We start from the raw sequence: 18,730 nt of genomic DNA on the forward strand, positions 1-18,730 counted from the left end.
CATATACATATATATATATATATATCATAAATGATATATATATCATTTCATTACACATTTATATATACATCATTACTTGATGTATATATTTCCCTATCCTTACTAGAACGATTTAACGTTCTTTATTTAAAACACACATACAACATTAACAACACCATCCTAATCCTTCATAAACTTTTTCACCGTCTTGGTCATCTTGTTACACTTATGAAGAAACTTGTCTCCTATCTTCTTCTTTTTGCTTCCATCATCAGCCACCTTCTTCCTTAAATCATCGGTCTCATGTAATGCTCGGTCGAGATTCTCTTCTTGAGATTGCGAGATCAAACTTGGATATCCGTATTGTGGAGGCGGATCTCAGTATCCCATCATCACGATGTCGTAGTGAGTCTTTGGATATGGTGATGATGTAACATCAGACGGTTAGATGTAAAAGGCTTCAGCTGCTGCCTCTTGCTCACGAATCTCATCTGCTTGTTCCTCAATCGAAGGAATTTTACCTTGATATGGCTGAAAGGTTGGTGGAATCTTGTTTCTGATTTCTTGAAGGTATTGCACATAGGGGTCTATAAAACCATAGCTTGGACTTTGTGGAAGAATGGTTATACACATCCTTGACTGGGTAGACAATCACCTTTTGATGGTTCCTCCCTTGGAGTTGTTACTTCCTCCGAGATCTCTTCTTCTGGATCTTACTCAGGGTCTTCTTCTTTTTCCGGATCTTCCTCTTCAGGATCTTCTTCTTCCATGGCTTGTGCTGTATCAGCTACCAAAGGGTGCAAGTGATAACTTTCGTACGGTTTGATGACTCTCATCTTTGGCCTTTGGGAAGGTTCGCTGTAAGCATTGGGGTGAGAATCAACAGAATTGTAGGAAGAGTTTCCAGTGTGCCATCGCCTTTGCTCAGAGTGGCATTGCATCCAGTCGGAAGAGTCGGACCCGGGTTCCACCGTGATTTGTCTATTGGCGAGAAATGCATAAGATGGATGGGGGTTGGATGGATGATACATCGGAATGCCAGACGGGTTATACGTCGAAATGTCGGACGGATGATACTCCGGGGTGCTTGACGGATGGTAACTTGAGCTTCTTGGAGGATTGTACCTTTGCATTGGTGGATCGTCGGGTATGTTGATTGGTAGTTGTTCAGTGCCGGGAAAGTAAACCGGTGTGGGACGTTCAATTGGGTGTTCTTGGTTGAAGAAATCTTCATAGTAGTCTTCGCTCATGTTGTCTTTTGGAATTGGTTCAAGGTTTCCAGCTCTCCTTGCGTCTCGCATGAAGCCGTCGATTATTTTCTTAAAAGACATCTAAGGGTGGTTTAGATTGATGAGGGATAGAAAAGCTTTACCAGCCTATCTTATCCCTATTTAAATTTAACAAGTAGTAAGAATTTCTTATTCACTTGGATCGAAGCATAAGCATTATCAGTTAATACCTAATTCGCTAAGATCGAAGGCTCTGATACCAACACTTGTCACACCCCAAACCACGGCCTGGGCGTGCGACACAAATGTTGGTACCTATTTTGGTAAATAAAATTAGAGTTACAGGTTTTGTGCGGAAATTTTAGCGTGGATTAAAATATAATATTTACAAATCAAAACACGGGATTATAAAATATCCGGTTTAATGTTACAAAAGATTACTTGTTTCATAAACCACCATTTACATATTTTAATGTTTATCAAAAGGATCTGAGTCATCAGATCATCTACCATCAACTTCGATTCTTCAAGCGCGGCTAACCTTCGTTACCTGTAAAAATTTTTGAAAATACGTCAGCAACACATGCTGGTGAATAAGCTGACACATAAAATATTTTCTTTACTTGATTACCCCTCGAGACATAACTTAGGTTTGGCCCATTGTGGCTTAGGAATAATCAAGTTAAAACAAAACACAATTAAAAACTTAGCTCTACTCGAAACCGCTGAGCAAACACCGCAGCGTTCGATATAACGTAGATACCACTAGTATACACATGATTACCCCACTCGGACGTAACTTAGGTCCGGACCATCATGGCGGTGGAAAATAACCAGGTGTGGCGCGGTGTGCCCACTGACTTATAACATATGTAAGGATCCAAACAAACGTACACGGCAGCCTGAGGGCCAGCAGATACTTTTGTTTATAATGTTTTAGAGATACTTAATCTCATGTAATCAATTTAATTTGACTCGATTAAACAAGTTTATAAAGTTGGGCGTATTCACCTTTTCAAATGACCAGATTCACTTCACTGATCGGTCTTTCTTGTTATATCGGACCTATAGTACGAGTATAACTTTTTGTTAATACCAGATCTTTAATCTGGCTTAAGACCTTTAGTCTTTTTTGTATAATATTTATCTCGATTATATTATCTTTTTAAACCTTTAGTTTAAAATACTTTTCTTTCTTTTACAAGTTAAACCTCTAGTTTTACTTGCTTTACTTTTCTTAAACACTATGTTTCTTCTTCAAGAAGAAACGTATACTTTATTCCTTCACATATTATTTAAGAAACTTAAATAATAATATTATTAACAAAGATATATCTTACATCATATATTTCTTATTTGTACTTTTCTTTGTTATCTTTGTTATACTTTCTTTTGTTTATTTTCGAGGTATCGAGTATATCCTCGACTTAGAGTTTTAAACCTTTGTTAGGACTGATAATTTCTCTGTTGAGAATATATTATCCTTGAAGATATGCCTGGATCCGTTATCCTTACAAAGAGCTCCAGTATCATGTCAGTGATCAAGGATCCTCACAGGTTAGTATTATTAACAATTGCTTCATGTGTGTAGGCTAATGTTCAACGGGAGCAACGGCTATGTGACCTGGTCCACCTTAAATATCGCGACTTGGAAGCTATTTGCACGTGGTCAATGGACGTTAGAAGACTAGTGGGATAGTGGCGAATATATAGGAAATGTTGTTGTATTTCTTTTTTGATATAAACCGAGATAAGATCAATTAGAGACACACATTGTATTCCACACACACAGAGCAGAAATCATTATTCTCTCTATACACGTTAGCGATATTGTAATATTGATCTAGTCTCCGCAACAATTGTAACCATCTTTTCATCATTAATAAACTTGACAGTGATAGTTTCACCGTCCGAGGGTTTTTTGTGCCGGAGATTATAATAATCACGTACCATCAGACCAAAGATTACATTGTTAATCTTTGACCGAAGCAATTCGACCAAAGATTACATTGCTAGTTTTTTACCAAAGTAAGATTATCATAATCAAGGATTTTTTCCCTCGTGATCAAATCATTGTGTTCATCAAGATTTCGATTATACATTCGCCCTTATCGTGTTAGCACTAATCCTCGCTAACCGAATTTGGATACATTATCCTTAGCAGGTTTTTATCCAAAACAGCCTTTAATATTTTATTATATTTTATTCGGGCATTATGCCTACCTTGTTTGGCTTATAAATCCCTAGACACTTGGTCAGCACTTCGATTCCTTTCTGCTTTTCGAGCTTCTCTTTGATCAACATTTCTTCGGTACGCGAATGGAGGCACACCAATCTTTACAACACGTCGGCACGCACTTCTAGGCGGGCATCAGGTCGTCTCCTTGGTGACACGTTCTTCAATGTGACATCGTCAGGTTATGGCATGAAAATCGAGGAAACGTCGGTTTAATGGCACGGATTACAAGGTAACGTCGTGGCACGCTTTACGAGGTAATATCATAGAGTGAGAAAGTGTTTTATAGGGAGAGAGAGTGAATTGGTGAGTGAGAATGAGGGCTGGAGTCCTTCTTTTATAGGCTAACCCGGGGACCCATCGCGATACGCAATGGTCCGAAAGACAGCTGTCGCGTATCGCGACGTAGGTATGCTTTGTCATCACTAGCTTTGCCACGTGGCGGACGCGGCGCCACCTGGTGACACGTGGCGGATGCAGTGCCACGTGTGGACACGTGGCGGGACACGTGCCCACCTATCAGACCACGTCATCGCGATACGCGATAGCGTTGGGCTTAAGGCCATCGCGTATCGCGATCGGCCCAGAAGACAGATTTTCTTTTTGGTCTTTTATGTTTGAAACTTGACATTTTTGGTCCGAATTTTCATGATGTTATTTTATGTCTGGGCTTCTTGACACGCACTCTGGGTTTTTAAGTGTTTTAATCAATTATACGCTTTCGTAAATGTGAAATTTTATTGTTAGTGTGCTTACCTCTTTTATGATGAGAAATATTATGTAAAATTTTTTCATTAAAAATTGATTGTTCGTTATGACACATGGCAAGATCCTGGTATGTCACACGCCTCTCAGTAAAACCCCGTTAGTCTAAAATTGAGGGTGTGACAGGGCATGAGCTAAGTTTAAATGGGCATGTTCAAATCTCAATCTGGTTCCTAGGACTTGCAAGTTGCAACTAGGGATGAACTCAGTACCATACCGACATTGTTCAGGAATTTCCCGATTCCGATTTTCTTAAAAACTTGGTATCGGTACCAAAATGCTCGTTTTGGTACCGGTTAGGTACTGGTACCCGGTACTATTTGCTCATCCCTAGTTGCAACGTCCCACTAAGTCACATGTGGTTTAGTCACATGTTCCGGACCGGTCGGTCAAGCACATAATTTAGTTCCCATTTTAGGACCTTTAGCATCTATAGACGTTAGTCGACGAACATTCTCGGGTTTAAAAAACAAGAAAATGAAATGATAAGATTGGATAAGAGAAGAAGGAAAAGAAATTATATACTTAAAAGGAATTATCGAGTTAAAATAAAAGAAAAGAAAAGAAAGTGTTAATTACATTCTTGAGTTAGATCGGAAGAAAAAAATTAGGGAAAAAAATTGTAACTTTATAATTATGTTCTCACAGCAACATGAAAAAGATAATTGAGATAGGATAAATTAGTAATATCGTAATGTGTTATAAACTTTACTTCACAATCATGCCATATTTGGCAGGAAAGTTTTGAAAGAAAAAATGTCTAAGTTTTCTTTACATTCTCTTTTTTTTCTTTTAATAAAAAAAAATCAAGAATGAAAAAAGAAAAATTTTCTTATCTTTATCCCTTAAATAAAAAACTTAAGAATACAATGTAAGGTGGCAACATGTCGTCTCTATAGGGTGTAAAAATTTTGCAGTATCATATAAATTTCTTGTGGTGTGACTATAAAGTGTAAACCCTATGTGTTGAATTTTGCAATCTTTTGTAAGGTCCATGGTTGATTTGATAACTAAGGTGGATCGAATCATGAACTGAGTATTAGTAATAATTACAACGGGTGATCACCATTGATAATCAAATAATTAGTTACGAGTAATGGCAAGTTTTAACCCCTATCCTTTGCCTCCGGCCCCCCTACAAAGGGGACGCACTCTCTTGAATCTTGATGACTCGTTGATGCATCCAATCAACAAATAGTTTTTGAACGAGTATGTACTTCAACTTACTAACCCGCAACAATGTTAAGTCACTTACTAACCCGCAACAATGTTAAGTCTTATTTCCATTCGAATATAATCAACCTAAGCATCACCAGCAACTTTATTGGTTATTAATTCGGTCTAAACGAGATTAAAATTATTAATTGAAATAATCATAAATCAATCAGAAAGTGAAAATGTAGAAAAAGAAAAGGTGTTGGTATTATATTAATGTGGAAGGTGTGCACATGGATGGTTACCAAATCAGCAAATCTTAATACAACATATCTTGAGACCATCACATGGGAATTGAAGTTTACTATCGAAATCCAATTAGATCACCACATTTTAATTTTCTCTGACAGATTCAGAAGAAAACTTAAGAGAGATTATGAGTAAAAAAAGTTTGTTTAGGGTAGGCTATAAATAAAACGAAAAAGATTCTTTTTTTTTTTACTAAATATGTATTTCGTCAACAAAGTTGGCCCCTATATCTATGCTAGATCCGTCACTGATTTTCCGTACATTTATTTTAGGGATAGTTTCATATATTACTAACTAAAGTTGTTGACGGACTCTAAAATCTATTTGATGAGACGATTTTTTTACAAGAGCAATTGCCTGTTGTTAAAGAAGTAGTTCGGTTTGTTTATTTTTGTTAAAAAAAGTGGATTGGTTCATTTATTTTGGTTAAAAAGTTTTAATTTTTATTTGTAAACAAATTTTTACCACATAAGCAGTCTGTGCCACTATTTTTGCCACATTATCATCCACATCATAAAAAACTAACGGAATATAACCACGTTGTTGAAAAACTCATTGACGGTCAATAGGTAGAAATCTGGGACTGTTGTGGTAGCATTTTAAAGTTTGACTTAACCCCAACAAATGGGACAAAGTTTGAATTATTAAAATCCAATATCTCAAAGTTAAATGGTTGCCAAAGTAAAAAAAAATAAAACTAAATTATAAAAAAAGTAAGTTTTATTTTGTGTGTATAAACGTGTTTAGATTAATCTATTATTTAGCTGAAATTGTTAAATAAAGTATTCATTAGGGGTGTGCACGTAACCAGAAAAAAACAAACGGGAATCGAAAAACCGGAAAAACTGATCTGAAAAAACCAAACCGAATTAGAAACCGGCGGTTTAGTTTTGAACTTTAGCAAAAACAAAATATTGGTTTTGGTTCGGTTCTATGTTTTATATGAACAAAAAAACCCGAACCAAACCAAAGTAACCAATAAACCATAATAATTGAACCTATCGATGACTATTTGTTTAGTTTTAACATATGGTAAACTAATATGTTTGGTTTCTATACACGGTTAATAACTAATAATATTTGAGTGTATCTTTCAGTTTTATTTTATTTTTGGAATAAAAGTTTTTTTTAAGAAAAAATTATTTTTTATAACACAAACCGAGCTACATCTGAATAATGGGTAAGAGAGCAACAAGTTGCGCCGCTATCCCCTTTTGAATCGCAAAGCCTATTCTTCTATATATAAATCCTTGTTTCATCGGGCTCTGCGAGTCACTGTGGACCACCTTCTGCACCCGCTCCAAGAAGCGAACCGCCTCGGGAGCTAGGGTTCCAAATGTGTCGAAGGCAAATGGAATGAACACGTACTGATTCTCCAAACACGCTGCCTCATGCTTAGCAACCTTCCTAGATTTCGTTCTTAAAACCGCCTGTCCCGATACGAAGCCACTATCCCTCAGCCCCACCAACGGGGACACCCCAGTGAGGTCAACAAACACGCATGCTTTACCCCCTGCCCAGCCAAACACAAGAACGTCCGCAGGATGCATGGTAGATCTTCCCTCTTGCGGATCAGTCAAAAAGTTAATATGTGCCTATTTCTTCGCTGAGATCCCGGCACGCCTAAGCACATCCGATAAGACATATCTAACCCAGTCATGGCGATATTTGAATCCTGGCAGTTCCTTACAATGGAGGGCATGCTCACCAAATCTATCCAAACAAGCTTTTTTACAAATGGGGCATGATTCATCTAGAGGGAAAAGATGAATCATAAGCCGGTATTTAAGGATGCCACAGTATTCAACTGCCGACATATATTGCCCAAGAACTTCAATGGGCACAACAGTCAAAAAATCCTGGGCATGAGCTGTCACACCCCAACTTAGGGCCTAGGCGTGTGACCAACAGTTGATACCTGTTTTGAAAACATATCAGAGTTTAGCGGAAGTCTTTGATTAATTTATAATAAAATATTAATTTGTATTTTGAAACCTTTATTTATAATAAATATTAATTTAATTGAAAAGTTTCTCGGATAATAAATATCCGAGTGTTTGATTTATAAATCTCGTTTTTTTACAACTCATGTTTAAATATTGTTTACAATATTTTAATATATAAAAACTGAGTCATCTCTACCTTGCGAGCATCTATCTTCTTGGATGGCTATAATTCCTTGCTACCTGTGCTAACTTTTATTTCCTGTAATCATGGGGGGGAAATAGTCAGCGATATGCTGGTGAAGCGTTGACTCTAATAACATTTTATTGATCTTTCTTTGACTGACAAGATAGTTTTCATGAAACATTCTCAGCAGAAACGTCTATTATTTCTGGGATTGTGCCACTACCATACACACACAATTACGGTTCTCCGGGAACTGACACCCTTTGGAGAACTTTTATTATGACCTCTAGTCTGCGGCCACGTAGCCTTGACTGATATACTATATTAATTATGTTTGGATCCAGACACATGTGTACTAGGTCTGAGTTGCTTTTATTTTCTATCTTGTATTTTAATAGGGATCACGTAACCCAGTAAATCTTTATTTGACTGTCTTTGTTAAGATAAACAACCCGTTTATCATGACTAAAAAAGGTTTAACGTATTCACATGTGACTGTCTGTTCTGAATGATGTGGTGATCTCGTTTGAAACCTTTGTAAATGAATGAATGATTGATGGATTGAATGAATGATTGACCTATAATAAAATAGGTTTATGTAAATACCCGGATCGTCTCTTAATCCGGCTACAGACCTTTAGTCTGGTTTTGATAACTTAAACCTTGATTGATCTTTTGTTCGAATGAAATATTTTTGATACAAATTTTTTCTCTTTATTTTCTAACCATGTTCTATATTTCTTTTTCAAGAAGAAACGTCTATGATATGTTTATTCTTCAAGAAGAAACGTCATTTATCTATAACATTTGTTTTTTAAGTCTTATGTTTCTTAATAATAAAGAAAACACTATTTGACTATAACCTTTGTATATAAACTTTTACTTTTCTTAAACATTTCAACTATGTCATTTGTATATAAAATCTTAGGCTTCTTAATCATGAAGAAACTATATTTTTATTATAAACGTTGTTTTTATAATTTTATATTTCTTAATTATAAAGAAATCTTTATTATTATCTTTTATTCGATCAATGTCTAGGCTATACCCCTGACTAGGGTCTAAGCCTTTAAATAATACTTTTAAATTTGGGCAGAACACCTACCTTGCTTGGCTTATTATTTTCTAGATTCTCGGGCAGCACTTCGACGCTAGCACGTATATTGAGAATCTTAATAAACAACTCCTCGGCACGCAACTCAAGGAAACGTTCGGGGGTCGCCGGGTCGTGCACGTACTTCGAGGCAGAATGTCGGGTCGTCTCGGGTCGGCACGGTTTATGAGGTCGTCACGCGTTACGAGGTTGGCACGCAAAACGAGGTGCGCCGGTCGTCGGGATTATCGGTACAAACTTTAAGGTGTCGTCGGTATATGGTACAAATTACGAGGTGATAATTGTCGGGTCGGTGGCACGGAAATCGAGGTTGAGAGAGAAAGTTTCTAGAGAGAGAGTGGAATTTTGGTGTGAAAATGAAGGTGTCATGACCTTCCTATTTATAGGATGATACGGGTCCCATCGCGATACGCGATGGAACCTTTCTTTTTGGTCATCGCGTATCGCGATGACATGTGTTACTCAGAGAGTGCCACGTGTCGCTACGTGGCGGACACGTGTCGTCACGTGGCGGACACGTGTCACTTTCATACATACCCTATGCCACGTGGCGGACACGTGTCATTTTCTAAGACACGTTCTGGCACGTGTTGACACGTGTCCTGCCACGTGTCGCGATGTATGCCTCGTGTCACCTCCGGGTGACACGTGTTAATGTGTCATCAAGGACCATCGTGTATCGCGATGGCCTCTTTGGCTATGCCCATCGCGTATCGCGATGGGTCAATAAATCAGGATTTTTATTTTAAAAACGCTTTAATTTTACTAACATGTCATTTTTGGATTGAAATTTTTGGGGATGTTACATGAGCCCCTTTGAGACAACTAAAACTGTCTTTTGTCTCGGGGTCATAACGAATCGCTCCTCCAAATCATGTACGTGTTTACCATGAAGAGCATTCGCCAAGGTTTGTTGAGTTTTCTAGGGGGCGGTTTCCTTATCAGTAAAACCACCTAGATCAAGGTCCAGGAGAGTTGTTCCAATATTACCAAGTGCAAAAGAGTAGTCAGGATCTATCCCCATAACACTAGCGTTTCGCAGGATGTGGTCCTGCAATTTCCACGACTGGGACCTGGAAGCCACAAAGGCATATGCGGAGACATCCTCAGCCGAGAAATTTTCTAAGCTTCCGTAACACATAGGGAAGGAAGCCAACCTCCGCTGGAGGTCCCCAAAATGCGGTCCTCCACACACAACAATATCTTCAATTGCCCCCGCATGCCCGCATCAAAGATGGACACAACCTCTTTGACATGTTCAGGTTGACAGGTCTGGAGCCCAAACACTAACTTAGCAACCCCCATGCACGAGCGCAACAAAAGGAGCTCACTTTGGGGGGGTCTCAGGTCCGGCAGGCGTTTCATATGTTCAACCGCCCTCATAGCTCTTTTAGTTGCCGAAGACCGAATAAACCTTGCATCCCGACTAACTGCTCCCTCCAGGAGTTTAACTCCCGTCTTAGGCCTGCTAATCTCGCCAGGGAATAAACCCGACACTTTCTTCGAATCATCACATGACGGCCAAAAAATCTCTGTTTTTTGAATATTAAGCCTAAGCCCTAGAGACGTCCCCTCTGAGCGAATAATGCCCAACGCTCTAGCAACCTCCGCAGCCTTACCAATTATAGTGCCATAGTCTAAATACCAAGCATGGAAGGGCAATGAACATGTCCCCTGCACCCTAAGGATGAGTGGATGAAGGACCAACGCAAAAAGAAGAGGGCCAAGGGGGTCCCCTTGCTCCCAGTAAAAGCCCCAATATGAGTATCCCCCACATATAAACGGGCAGGTAGGGCATATAAAAACTGGACCCATGGGAAGATGGATGGACATATGCAGCTAACTTCCCTAAGAAGCGTCGTCCGATCCACCTCGTTGAAGGCGTTAGAAAAATCAACAGTAAGCATAGTCAGGGACCCGTCAGAATGAAACGTGCTCAAAAATCTGTTAGCACTATGCAATACCGCTTCTGCCCCATTAGGAATCCCAACCCCGAATTGGAAATCCCCTAGATAAGCAGCCACGTTTTTCCCTATCTTACGCATAGCGACTTTCGACACCAATCTTCTCCAAATAGCCTCCACTGCGATGGGTCTAATTCCATTGTCAGGCTTCAACAGGGGGTCAACGTTGCCGAAGCAATGAACTCCCCTAGAACTTTAGGACAAAGCCCCCCAAGCCACAAGTTGACAACATCAGTGATGGCCTTTAAGAGTCCGGAGGCGGTTGGAGACCCCTGGCCACAGAAAGCGTCTAAAATATGTTGGGCCCGCAAACCATCCATCCCACAAGATGTACATTTCGGGAAGGTTTTAATACATTCCAGCACACAATCACCGTCCACCTGCAAGGATGGTTCCGATGGCACGACGAAGGGCATGGTCGGGTGGTCCACCACAGGATGTTTATCTATCAATGCTTTCAATGTATCCCTCCCAGCAGGCGCGACCCCGGATGAACACATGACTTTGATCGCCGCTGTGTAATGGCCATCCGCTACCTTCCGGAGGCACTGCTTGATATTGCCCCTCCCTCTTCTTTATGTTGGCGATCCCACATCACAGGAAGTTCAAGGAGCGGTAGCACCAACTCTTCTAAATCCGCCCCATCTTTCCAAACAGCCAAAACCCACATAATGGAGCCACATTGAAGCGATTTCCTGTTACCGAACCTTCGTTCCTGCCTAGTAGCCGGTTTGACAACACGTAACGTGCAGCGAGGCAACAACAAAAGTTTAACCCAAGCCTCAATAGACCCCGGGGCATCCACCACTTTACGGAGCCCCCCTGACAATGCCTGGGCAAAAGCCATGCGACACGCGGGCGGGATACTCTTGACAGTAGCAATAGGAATGGCGATGATGCGCTCAAGGAGAGCGACATCTACCACAATCGTCTCAGACAGACCACTCCCAAGTTCCACCTGCGAATCGCAGGGTTGAGGGATCCCCACAATAAAATCAAAGTCGCCTCCTGCACGTGGGGTGCATTTAACCACTTATTTTCCGTGCCGACAAGACCTATTCAAGGCATGCAGGGCCATGCACTCATACAGGGCTACTTCTTTCATTAGCTTTTAATATTTTAGATCAAAATATTTAATATTCTATTAATAGTTAGCTTAAAGGAAAAATATACTAGGCCTAATTTCAATATCTTGGGTAATGTTTTTTTTTTTGTCCAAAATTTTTTTGCCTGATTAGCAAAACCAAAAAAAGCGCATCCAAAACCAAACCAATCTCAAAAATCAAAACCCGAAAACCAAAAAATCCGAAACAAACTATTTTAAAAAATTAAAAACTAAAAGTTTGGTTTTCTAATCGGTTTTAGCCCAAAACCATACCGAACTACACCACGCACACCTTCATAATCAATTTCTTCTAGCCAACCTTTTTTTATCAACAAAACAGCTAAACCTATTAATTTTTCTTATAATATTACAGATTTAGTTTACTAATACCTTAATTAAAAAAGGTTCATGATGCCTATTTGCATTTGAAAAACAATTAAAACATTATAATATAATTTAGCATACAAAAATATTAAACATAACTCTGCTAATACAACTTATTACTTAAAACACATCAATACCAATTTATACAAGGCTGTCATCAATCATTGAACAAGCAAGATTAACTTCATTAACCATTATCAGTCTTATTACAATGAGATTTCATCATTTAGACATGAGTAAACAAGTCTAACAACTATTGATCAAACACCAAGAAACCAAAGGAAAATTAAAAAGTTTTCTCATTTTCCCAAAGTTTCCACCTCCGGTTAGTTCCCAAACCGGAAAACATGACAGTTTTCCGCAAAACAACTACCAGGTGCAAGTAAGATGCAAGTTATGTTTATAAAAATAAACCCACACAAACCACGAACTGAACCCAAAAGGGCAATCCGCGCTACTTAATATGAAAAACAAAACTCGTTTGTAATATTTGCTTTTAGGTACGCGGTTGGCTAGAAACAAAGTCTGGGACAGAGGTGGAGTCTTTGCTTTTTAAAGTAAGGTTTGCAAATTGGAAATCAAGTCTATCGTGACTGGCTGCTCGCCGATGACTTTGTGGCGGCGGCTGCTGCTGCGGTGGTGGTTGTTGTTGGTATAAGGCTCGCAGTCTCCCAATTTCTCGCTCTAAAACTTCATGCTCCACTGTGAAAATAACTGGTTTAGTTTTTTCATATGTGAATAATTATACTTGCACTGATAAAATAACAATATTTTCTATTTTGAATGGCATAAACTAACAAGAGTATATGGTTTTAGTCTGTGGTTTTGACCCAAATAACCATTTTGTTCCAAGAGTTTAAATTGATTTTCTTAGTTCAGTAGGTTGATTTTCGTATTAATTTCCATCCAGTCCACCAACCCCATCCAAATTTTCTGTTATCTTTTTATTAAATGACCAAAATACCCTGGAACTATTGAATGTGTTTTTATTAACGGAAATTATAGATGGGATTACAGGGTTAATAGACTTGACTCTAATTGATACAAAAATCAAACTATTCGACCAACAATACCAATTTAAACTTTTAGACTAATATGGTTATTTGCGTCAAACCATATGGACCTCAACCATGATAAACATAAAACACAATAAATGATACAGAATTCATGGGTTTCGGTTTAGTCTAATCGTATTTGAGTCAAACCCGCAAGCACATTTAGCTAAAAAGGTCGTGTTTGGGTTGACATTGCAGATCACAGATTGGCTCATTTAACTCATCAATTTTATAATTAAAAAAAAGTGCTTTATGTAATAACATAAAGCAATCGAGTATTTTGTGCCAAAAATAACCGAAAGATAAAAGAGAAATGAGCATCGGATTTTAAAATCTTCAACCTAAATTTTCATTTTATCTGCATTTGTATTTTAAGTATTATTACGCACAAAAAAAAGGAAAAAAGAAAAACTGTTAAACGGATCGTATTCGAGTTTGTGTATGATACGCTTCAGAATTCACTTAAAATTTTAAGTTCAAGCCGGGTTCAACCCGTCAACACTGAAGTATTAATCACATTAAATACTTAAGATATAAATTAGTATTCTTAAAACTAACTAGTAGAATACCCGCGCGATGCTGCGGCGTCGATAACTTACAACGCGATACATGTTTTTTGTTAGTTTATCAATCCTCTTGCGATATATCATATAGTACGACAACCGATGTTTATTTCTTCTGGCTTTTCTACGTTTATTTCATCCGTTTTCTGAAGTTATTCCAGTAAGCTTTATACGACTGATTATGCGTGATGTGATTCTCCAACTTCGTCATTTCTCATACATATTTCACATAATAGTTTTGGTAAGTAAACTTATAAAGATTCATTTGATACGATAAAATTAATAAAAAAAAATTATTTGTTCAGTTTAAGATAAGCCTGCCAAATATAACCCCTTAAGGTATTATGCGTTAAAGAAAATGTTTAATAAGTCAGAGTCAATCAAAACTAAAAGAATGAAAAATTTGAAATTAGTTAGCATTGGTCCAAGATAAAAAAGAAAGGGTGAAAATAAGCAGAAAAATGTTTAGTCGAGCGCTGGTACGCACGTAACGTGTAACTAAACCAAAACAAAAAAACCCGAAAAAATTCGTCTCGTTTTTTTTGTTTCGTTTAGTCGGTTTCGTTTATATTCGGTTTCCATTTTCTTCTTTCGTTTTGGTTGGTTTCATTATGATTTCTTTTTTTTTTCAGTATTTTTGTTTCGTTTTGATCGACTTTTTCGTTTTTTATTTTTTTGTTTCGATTTTGTCAGTTTTGTTTATTTCGGTTTTTTGTGCTGTTTAGTCAGTTTTCTTTATTTCGGTTCGATTTTTTGTTTTGTTTTGGTCGGTTTGGTTTTAATTTTCAGTTCGTGCGGGCAAATGAAGCAGAACGCAACAACGGACCCGTAACCCGTGCCAGTAAGTGCGTCACATCGCTTCTGTACATGTGAGGACACACGTTTACCGACCCCGGTGCGTGTGAACAATGTCATACACGTAATTGATGCCTTAATGCATGTAACCTTTGGCAAACATCAAAAACTGAAAGCAGCAATATAAAAAACTCATTTTTTAAACCAATTGGTTTTGACCTGAATCCCGTTACGACCCAACAACGTTCTAACCGAAACCTGTTCTAAAATGCCCCTTTCGACCTAAACCTGTACTTACCCTACTCGAACCAAATTAACCATTTTATGTATCAACTTGTTCTGACACTAATACGGTTTGACCCATGACCCGAGTCCGTTCGACTCTTTACCGTCTTAACATGTAATCACGTAGCATGTTGATTAATTTTTTTTAAAGTATATCAATACCATACTCAAATTAAAGAAAATAAAATGCTCGTTTTTATGATGTAATTTTTTTATAAAAATATTGGGTTGTTAAAAAGTTATGTCCGTTAATAGATCGTGGGGGTAGTTAGTTTAAAATAAGGGTTAAATGTGTAACTTTTCTTTATATTTACAAAAAGTGTATAAACTTGAGGGACCAAGGTGGTATTTATTTTTGTAAATTAAAGCTTACATAAAATTGATGGTGATGTAAAGACCATTTTACCCTAGAATTCTCAAAATATGCAATGCATGTTGTACATAGAGCAAATAGTTTTGTACCTCTTAAATTTTAAGAGGTTCTTGCTATTTGCTTTATATATAGTATAGATATAGATGTAATTATTATTAACTAGCAGGGGGTATATTGTAATATTAGAATATAGAACGTATGTATTAATTAGGGTTACATAGCGGTTATTGTTTAACACCGCTTCAGAACAGTCGCGTCGTTTGTAATGCAACGATTCTGTAACTATATATACGGTTGTGTATTTGCTGTAAATTTATCCAATTAGTTATTCAATTACTTCCATTCTGTATAATTTTTGTTCATTCACATACGTTCCCATATCACCAATCAATTGTTACTGCTTCAATTCCAGCAAACACAACCTATTTAACACCCCTACCTATTTATGCAATATGTCAATATGACCTAGGGAACTTTTGTCAATAAACACGGTATTTATACACATAGCATATATCATAGTATCATACTATTTCTTGTATTTGTATTTTCAATTATTTATCATTAGCATGTTCATCAACAAAGTTTAGTCAGGGCTTGTTTATCATATTTTTCCTAGTAAACAAAGCAACTTTGTCACATCAGCATAATTAAGTTATCATTTATCCTTGTTTAACAATACTATCTTTAACTTATACTATACTTTGAAATCTAGATGTCGACTATCAGCAACATGCATAAGTAGCAGAGAACAAACCTAAAAAATTAACTTATACGTATAATAGAAACTTACAACGCTTGATCAGTTGTTCTTGAGCCAAATTCTCCAATCTCTGTTTAAGTGCTTTGTTCTCCATTCCCAATAAAAGACTTTGCTGGTTCAAAAACTCCATTTGAGCTGAAACCTGAAAACCTTCCGACTGCAATCACATAAACATGTAACATCAAATTTAAATCGGTCCGGTTCATGCTTCCATTATTGTCTGGTTTTTTTCTAGATGAACACACCTACGTGGCAAGTTCAAAATTACCTGTAAAGCATGTACATTCCTCTCTAGCTCAGCTATATACTGTAGTTTCCGCACCCGTGAACGTTGAGCAAATTGCCTGTATTAGACACCTCTTAGATTTAGTTAATAATTGCTTTAAATGTTTAAAATGCTTATAAATCGGTATAATGCTACAGAACTTTTACTTTTTTACTATAAACTTATCAATTCATATAAGAATCTTTCGACTATCAGTTTGACAGGTTAGTTATACTGATTTACATAATGATACCAAACCCTAAAACACGTTTGAATTTTATAACTTACTGCTTGGCACGTGTTATATCTGCTTCTGATGCAAAGTTCTTATTATTAAAAAATACCATTCTTTCAGCAATAATATATGCATCTTGAGTGCAGGCTTCACTTGAATCTCGTGCTCCCAATTCAACTGCATCTTGCTTTTCACTAGCAGTTGAACCAACTCCATTAATCTTTTGCGTAGCACCCAAAGAAACCGATCTTTGAAGACCTAAATTAACATCTTTATGCGAGTCCCACCCCCGAGTTCTGTTCTTAATCACAACATTCGAGTCTGCAAAATATGACCTATTTCGCGCATCTTTATACAGAAAATCTTGAGATCCCCATGAAGGATTAGAACTCAAGTTTCTCATTTGATGTTCATGTTTCACACCATATTCTGTACTGGCTGCATTTGCTGCTTCCAGATAAGTAAACGAGTCACTCGATGAGCGTCAGTGACCTCTTTGTACAGGCGTTTCCGGTTCACTAAGAAGCTCGTCTAGCCAATCAGGCTGATCTTCTAACACAAGGCTTTCGGATGATGCGCGATGATGATGTGAACGATTGCTATCTCTGGTTTTAACTGTTCTCTTTTGTGCAGTTGCAGATGCAGACATGTAATCGGTATATGATGGAGGTACGCTTGAAAACGGACATTTAGGCGGGAGTAACGAGTTTCGTGTATTGCACGTCATGTTTCTTGTTGCTGCAGGTCCTCTGGTGTTTGCCATGTCTGAATCACTAAACCTAGCAAATACAAATTACATACTGCACAAATCACATTAAGAACACAACGCGTACTCAAGAGCAGCTTAGTGAAATTCATATCAAACTTGTTCATATACATCAGCATAATAAAAATCGCAATTAGATGCTGTTAGTCGGAAATCAGAGGGATACCAAGTCGATTTCACCTAATCGGACCCTAAAACTGATACCAGTCAAAATCTTTGAAGTATTTGAAAAATTATGCTTATTCTGAAAAAAAGTATATATAAAACTTTTTGTGTGGTGTGTGTATAGTTTAAAAAAACTACATATAAAATTCCAATCAGATTAATCCCTATAAACCGACCGGACTAGCGCCTAGCAAGTTATACAACCCGATAAGGCGATAATCATACAATTGAAAGTGCAATAATCCGAACTTCAGATAACAAATCATATTAATAATCCAACACATATTCTAGAGCAGCTTACTGAAACTCATTCAAACGTGTTCATATTCATCGGTGTCGTAAAAATCACAACTGGGTGCCGATTAATCAGAAACCAGAGGGCTACCAATTCAATTTCCCTAATCCAACCCTAAAATCCGTACCAGTCAAAGTTGGTCAAAATCTTTGAAGTATTTAAAATTATTTATATAAAAATTTTGTGTTTTTTTTTTTGTGTGTGTGAGTGTAATATATACAATTTGAAGAAATTACACATACAACTCCAATCCGATTAATCACTACCGGCGGACTAGTGCCTAACGAGTTCTGATAATCCAAACAGATACTCGAAAGCAGCATGATTAAACTTGTTGATAATCAAACAATGAACTTAATAATCATGTAAGAATTAACTAATAGTTTATTATCCGAATGGAATGATGAACGAAAGAAACAAGTTTGAAAGGAACTAATTGAAGAAGATTAATAATAATAATAATAATAAAAAGGGTTGGGTTTGATTACCTTGTTAACGATTAATGATAAGAAGCAGCAGTGATTTGATTAGTATTGGATGGATGTAATGACAATTTTGATCGGATCCAAGTTAGGGTTCTTGCTGATGATCCATTATTATTATTATTATTATTATTATTATTATTATTAGTTTTTCTTTTCTCTTTCGAATCCTTTCCTTCTTCGCTGCTGACGTGGATTGCCTTTTCAGTTTCAAAGGATCAAATATTAAAAAACAAAAGCTTAATCTATGTGTAATGAATTTGTTATCAATTGGCGATCTATTCATGTATTGTTTAGTCAGTAAATGATAAATTTTTACTT

At 37.3% G+C, this 18,730-nt stretch overlaps 1 pseudogene across 1 annotated transcript; it reads right to left on the bottom strand.

Moving 5' to 3' along the window:
• Nucleotides 1-12,488: 12,488 nt before the first annotated feature.
• Nucleotides 12,489-18,460, bottom strand: LOC143633778 (uncharacterized protein At4g06598-like; annotated as a pseudogene). Its single transcript, XR_013153730.1, has 5 exons — nucleotides 18,425-18,460; nucleotides 16,755-17,480; nucleotides 16,470-16,545; nucleotides 16,232-16,358; nucleotides 12,489-13,072 (listed from the first exon to the last, which is right to left on the bottom strand). The product of XR_013153730.1 is annotated as an uncharacterized protein At4g06598-like (transcript).
• Nucleotides 18,461-18,730: the final 270 nt, after the last annotated feature.

This window comes from Bidens hawaiensis, unplaced genomic scaffold (assembly GCF_021521415.1).
Source record: "Bidens hawaiensis isolate Kalapana, Puna unplaced genomic scaffold, B.hawaiensis_p1.1 tig00006906_1, whole genome shotgun sequence".
Taxonomy (NCBI): Eukaryota; Viridiplantae; Streptophyta; class Magnoliopsida; order Asterales; family Asteraceae; genus Bidens; species Bidens hawaiensis.